The sequence below is a fragment of the Rhododendron vialii genome, chromosome 7a, assembly GCF_030253575.1.
Source record: "Rhododendron vialii isolate Sample 1 chromosome 7a, ASM3025357v1".
Lineage (NCBI taxonomy): Eukaryota > Viridiplantae > Streptophyta > Magnoliopsida > Ericales > Ericaceae > Rhododendron > Rhododendron vialii.
The window spans coordinates 20,681,528-20,687,668 of record NC_080563.1 but is presented as its reverse complement, the minus strand read 5'-3'; positions in this window follow the sequence as shown (position 1 = coordinate 20,687,668).

Sequence of the window (6,141 nt, the reverse complement as noted above, 5' to 3'; positions counted from 1 at the left end):
GAGGCATGTGAGTGATGAAAGGGATGAGGAAAGCAAAAAGGACCCAGATAGATACTACTAGTAATTTGAAGGCAGGGGTGACGGAAGGCATGATGTAAGTCTCTATGGAGTTGTTAACCCGGAGGCGAATGTTCTCACTAATCAACAATTAAGGTTTGGAACATAATTTTATACTTTTGTCCTTATTTAATTTTTTTTTTGCGTTTTTTAGTTTTGCGTTAAATTTTTATGTATTATTGGTTTGTCTCCACAAGAAAAATCTAGAAAGTAAAAAATTATGACTTTTATACAAGTATTTTTGAAAATATCCAAGAATGAATTTAAAAAACTAACTTTTTGAGTTTTTTCTTTGAATATTTTCCAAAGTACTTGTATAAAAACCATAATTTTTTACTTTTTCAATTACTCTCGTCGAGACAAACCATTATTACATAAAAGTTTGGCGCAAAATTAACAAATGCTAAAAAAATTAAACAAGGACAAAATCAAAAATTGTGGTTCATAGCTTATTGGTTAGTAGAAACACCCCTAAGGAAGGCTCCTTTTTGGCTTTTCATTTTTAACTTTTTGACTTTTGAATTCTGATCAGAATGTATTTTGGAAACTAATAGAGTGTTCGGAAGAAATTTGGCAGAATGCATTTTGCAACAGAAGAAATGTTTGGGAGATAAATGATCAAAATGAATTATGGTTGGTTTTTTACAATTTTATTATGGTAGTATTATAATGTGTATGATTATTGTTTTTAGTAACTTTTTAACGTTATATTGTGAGATAATTGTAGACACCCCAATTTAGAACTCTCCGGATCGCCTTAGATCTCCAATGATGAGTACCAAATAGAACCGTAAATTGGAAGCCTGTTCAATGACTTTGAACATCCCAAGCCTGTGTCACATTCGAACCATAACCAACACTGGACACCACTGCCTTAGCACTGGGCAATCTAGTTTCTACCCCAGCGCTGGACATCAAGTCCACAGCGCTGGGCATCTACCACTTTTCTAACAATTCTAACTGCTGCAGGATTTCCATCCTTATCCTACAAAGCATGCAGCCGACTCTCATCAGAAACTAGGCTAGCATAGACGACAGGAACTGCCTTTCTTTCTTTTGACTTTAACACGCTTTCAGTGCTTAAGGAGAGGAGAGATTCGCATGAAATATTTTGCTTCTCGCTCCTCCATTTCTCTCTATAAATACAAGTGCTTAGAGCAATATACACACCTTCAATCTCTCTCAAGAATTCTTGCAATTCATATGTTGGAATTTTTCTCATATATTTGAAGAAAATTTCTTAAAAATCTTGCATTTTGAGAGAAAAATCCCACTTCAACTAAAAATCCTCATTCTCCCATCCTTCATTCTAAAAATATCTCTTCACCATTCTCTAATCCAAACTACTTCATAAACCATTCAAACCAAGTCTCAAAGTCTCGATCAAGCATTCAAAAGGTAGAAAACTACGTGCATCATTGGTTTCTATTATTTTGAGGAAACTAGGACGCACAAAACTGTGTTACGAGTTGGCTAGTGTGATCACAGACCGTTGTTGCAAAGAAAATATAATCTGAACGTGTCCAGCGCTAGGGTGGTGCTTCTGGGCTCACTTATTTCTTTAATATCGAGGGGTCCAAGAGTTTTGCGTTTACTTCCAGCATCGATTCATTCATTTTTCATACCGATTCTTGCTATTTCATTTAGAAATACATTCTAAAAGCTTCAAAAGGCCATTTTTCCTACATTTGTACTAATTAATCCACTGCTTGGATAATAACAGAATGTTTTTAAAACTTGTCTGGAAATAGGAGCCTAGCGCTTGGCATGGGAACCCCAGCGCTGGGGTCATGTCTTCATTTCCTGCGATTTTGACAGTCTACATTCTTTGTATATCACAGATAATTTCCATTTTATTAATGTATTTATTTTGTACACTCAGCACATGCCAACTTTTACTAGACCCACCTAGACAGGATCAATAGCTCATAAAAGATAATAACATTGATTGCCACGATCAGTTGATGGTAAATAGGCATATTTTTTAAGGTTGTGCTTTACTTCATGGTGTTGGGTTAGTGGACTCACCCAACTTGTCATATTTTAAAAAATAAACATGGATAAAAAAACACAATAAAAATTGATTTTTAAAATTTTAATAATATTAAATTATTTAATCTATTAGTAAAACTAATTATTATGGCTTAAATGTGAAAATTATTTATATTTGCATTTATATATTTATATAATGTAATACATAATTAAGTTGGGGACTAAACATGAGTAAATTTGTCATTCAACAGCTTTTTACATCATCAATCCTTCCTTATCCTCCCATTTCAGTCCACATCCAAACTAATTACTATTTAATCCATCTTCTCTAACATGTCATCCAAACCAATTATTTTTTAATCCCCTTTTATAAATGTCACATCAATGTTGGTCCATCTCCCATAACTAATCTCTCTTCCATCAATAATCCCCTCCAAAAACTATACCCATATCCAATCGGGCCGCTATATTCTCCTCTTATTAAATCCTCATTCTCTCTTCCAAAATTTAAACCTCTACCAAACGAGCCGTGAACTGTTATACGTGGGTCAGATGATTATTCCAACATCCAGTGTTGAAAATTCATATTGTAAACGCACCAAATTTTGGAAAAGTTAAATAGGCAATTTTATTGAAAAACTAAATAGAGTCTGGCTCAATATTACAACATAATTCTCCCAAGAGTACTTTATTAAAACAAAAGGAGGGTAGACTAGGGTTCCTATCTACTACTCCGCCTCTTCTTCCATTCTGGCCAGCTCCTCGGCTCCGAAAGCTTCCAAGGTATAATGTTCACCCTGTTCATCTATGAGGTCTGACACATTATACCGGCGTCGCCACCAATATAATATGTCAGGGTCACCAAAGGTAACACCGTGAGCTTACAAAAGCTCAATAGAGTAACCCTACCCACTAACTCATAACTTACAAACAGTAAATCATATACGACGAATAGTAACAATCACACATCCACATTCACTATTCAAGTATCGTTGGTGTCCATGTTTTTCGGTGTTTCTCCTACGCAACTCATCGTAGACCGTGTCTCCATTTTCACTTTTCATCACCAAATCAACATTTTCAAAATCCATTTTTAAACACCAACCTCGGTTCCGCCGTTCCGGGTTCCCGAGTATCCTCACAATGGTTCCGCCGCACCGGGTTCCCATTGGCACACATTTGCATTGGCTCCTCTCCGCGGATAACCAAGCCACACACCCAACCTCGGTTCCGCCGTTTCCGGGTTCCCGAGTATCCTCACAATGGTTCCGCCGTCCCGAGTTCCCATTGGCACACATTCACACACACATTTCACATAATGCCATCAAAATCGGTCATTATGTAGCTTCAAAAATATTTCCTCCTTCGAAACACATTTTTCTTGTTAACCACACCCTAGGTGTCATGTTTCTATTTTCTTGATTTCCGTGTCTCGTTCTCATGCATAGACTCCGCGGTAGGACTTTTCACATACGCAACCATAAATCATTCATTGTAATCTAACAAGATCATCCAATTCTATATTGCTAAGCATGCTCAAAAAGATCAAAATATGAATACTTCAAACCAAACGTTAAAATCTTATCTTTCGAAAATCGTTATATCTTACTTTTTGAGAAATTCAATACAACATATGTTTATTTAAGACAAAGTCATTTATCCAACATGTTCATACCTCCATTAGTGAGATAAACTTATTGACAATCATGCATTTTAAACGATAAGCTTATTTACTTGAAACCAAACAATAGATAATCTTATCTACGATAGTGATACTTTGAATCAAGAACATGCTACTTTCTAACGTAGATTCTATACTATACGTAGAGTTATTGGACTAGGGTTCTACGTATACTTAGGGAAGTGAGTAGAGAAAATCTACCTTGATCCGAAACTTAGTCGGGGCCGAATAAGCTAGTTGGAAGATTTTCTACGGCGGTGAAACTTGCGAATCTGGACCGAACTTTGGATGGCAATAACTTGGTCAATATTTGGCCGAATACGATCGTTCTTGGGTCGAAGTTGAAGCTCTCGAAGTGCTCTACGACTTTCGTGAAGGGAGTTGATCCTAGAAACTACTTTAGGTAGGAGAAAAATGGTGATAAAGGAGAAGACAGTATGCTGTCTGGAAATAGAAATCCGAGATTTTTACTGAACTTCGGATGCCGATATCTTTGTCATTTCTTCGCCGATTGGGATGGTTCTTGGGTCTAACTTGAAGGTTTTGAAGTGCTCTACAACCTTTCCGAAGGGAGTTGGTTCCAAAAACTACTTTAAGCAGGAGAAAAAGGAAGATTTGTGGAGGGCAGTAAGCTGTCTGGAACTGGAAATGGTTTTTGGAGAGGAATGAAAGCAAGGGAGTGAAGGTGTGAGTTGAACTTGAAGTGAGCTTGCTATTTATAGGCACAAGTCTTGGCTCCCTCCCCCCTCCATATGGCCGCCCCCCCCCCCCCCCCCCCCCTCTCCTCTCTTTTCCCCATGGATTTGCTCCATAGACTTGTCAATTCAAGACCATAATCAAAGTCCTAGCATTTCTTCACTTGTCAATCCAATAATAGGCCAAATCCTAGGTTATAATGAAGGTTCCATGGCTTGTCAAATCCTAGAATGGGTTGGCTTGTAAGAAAGAATAACATCATTGGCTAGGATCATACTTAACGTGGTCTAGTCAAGGGTTGTCAAGTAGTAGCTTGTGTAAGTATCCATAATTTGCACACACACACACTCCCTCTCTCTCTCCCCATCCGGCCTCTCCCCCTCTCTCTCTCTTTGGTATATATATATATATATATGTGTGTGTGTGTGTGTGTGTGTGTGTGTGTACAAGTATATATATGTGTGTCTAGGAAAGTAAGTCTTGGTTTACTAGGTTTTTAAGGCTAAAATCCTAGGGTTGCATGCATGCATGGCTAGGTTAACTCGTTTTGGAAGTAAAATGATGATATTCCTTGGCCCATGATTTTGTATGGTCAAATCAAAGTCTTATTGGCAACTTGATAATCAATGACCAATTGTCAAAAATTTCCCTAGCATTCATGGACCAAAGGGTAAAGGAATATGGGTTATAATTAGGGTTTGAAATGACTTGTCATGGGGTATAATGATTACCCATAAAAGTCTAAGGGTTCAATTAGGGTTTCGGGGGTTCAAAAGGCTCCAAGACGGTCAAAAAGGTCCAATTAGGGTTCGGAAAGTGTAACTAGGAGAAATGGTAGTTTGATTTGTTCAACTAGTCGGTTGGAAATTAACTCTACTAGTCAAGTAAGGCTTTTAATCAAAAGAAAGAATTTTAAAAGGACTAAAACTTAATTATGACGAATTAACGGAATTTAAAAAGAATATTTAAAGTAATGATAAGTGATTAAAAGAAATAACAACATTTAAATGAAATTTTTATTTAATAAAAATTAGAGTCGTTACAAACTATCCCCCTTAAACAATTTCGTCCTCGAAATTAGGTGCACGCTCGGATTCGAACAGGTGAGGGTAGTTCATCTTCATGGTTTCTTCTCTCTCCCAAGTGGTCTCTTCGGAACCGCGATGCTTCCACAAAACTCGTACCAACTTTATGGTCTTGTTTCGGATTGTCTTCTCGCTTCGATCCTGGATTTCTATTGGTTCTTCTTCGTACGTCGCATCTTCTTCGATGGTGAGGTCTTCCCAATTGAGGACATGCGTGGGCAACGCGAGATACTTGCGGAGCATGGAAACGTGAAACACGTTATGTACTCTATCTAGCTGTGGTGGCAGCGCTAGACGATACGCAACCTTTCCAATTTTCTCCACGATGTCGAAAGGTCCAATGTAGCGTGGCGACAACTTTCCCTTTTTCCCAAATCTGATGACTCCTTTCTTTGGTCTGATTTTCAGGAATACATGATCTCCAACTGTGAAGGCCAATGGTCGGTTCCTTTTATCTGCATAACTCTTCTGTCGGCTCTGAGCGGTTTGGATTCTTTGCCTGATGGTTTTGACCTTTTCTGTGGTATCCCGTACTAAGTCGGGTCCAATTAATCCCGTTTCCCCAGCATCTGTCCAACAGACCGGGGATCGACAGGGTCGACCGTATAGAGCTTCGTACGGTGCCATCTC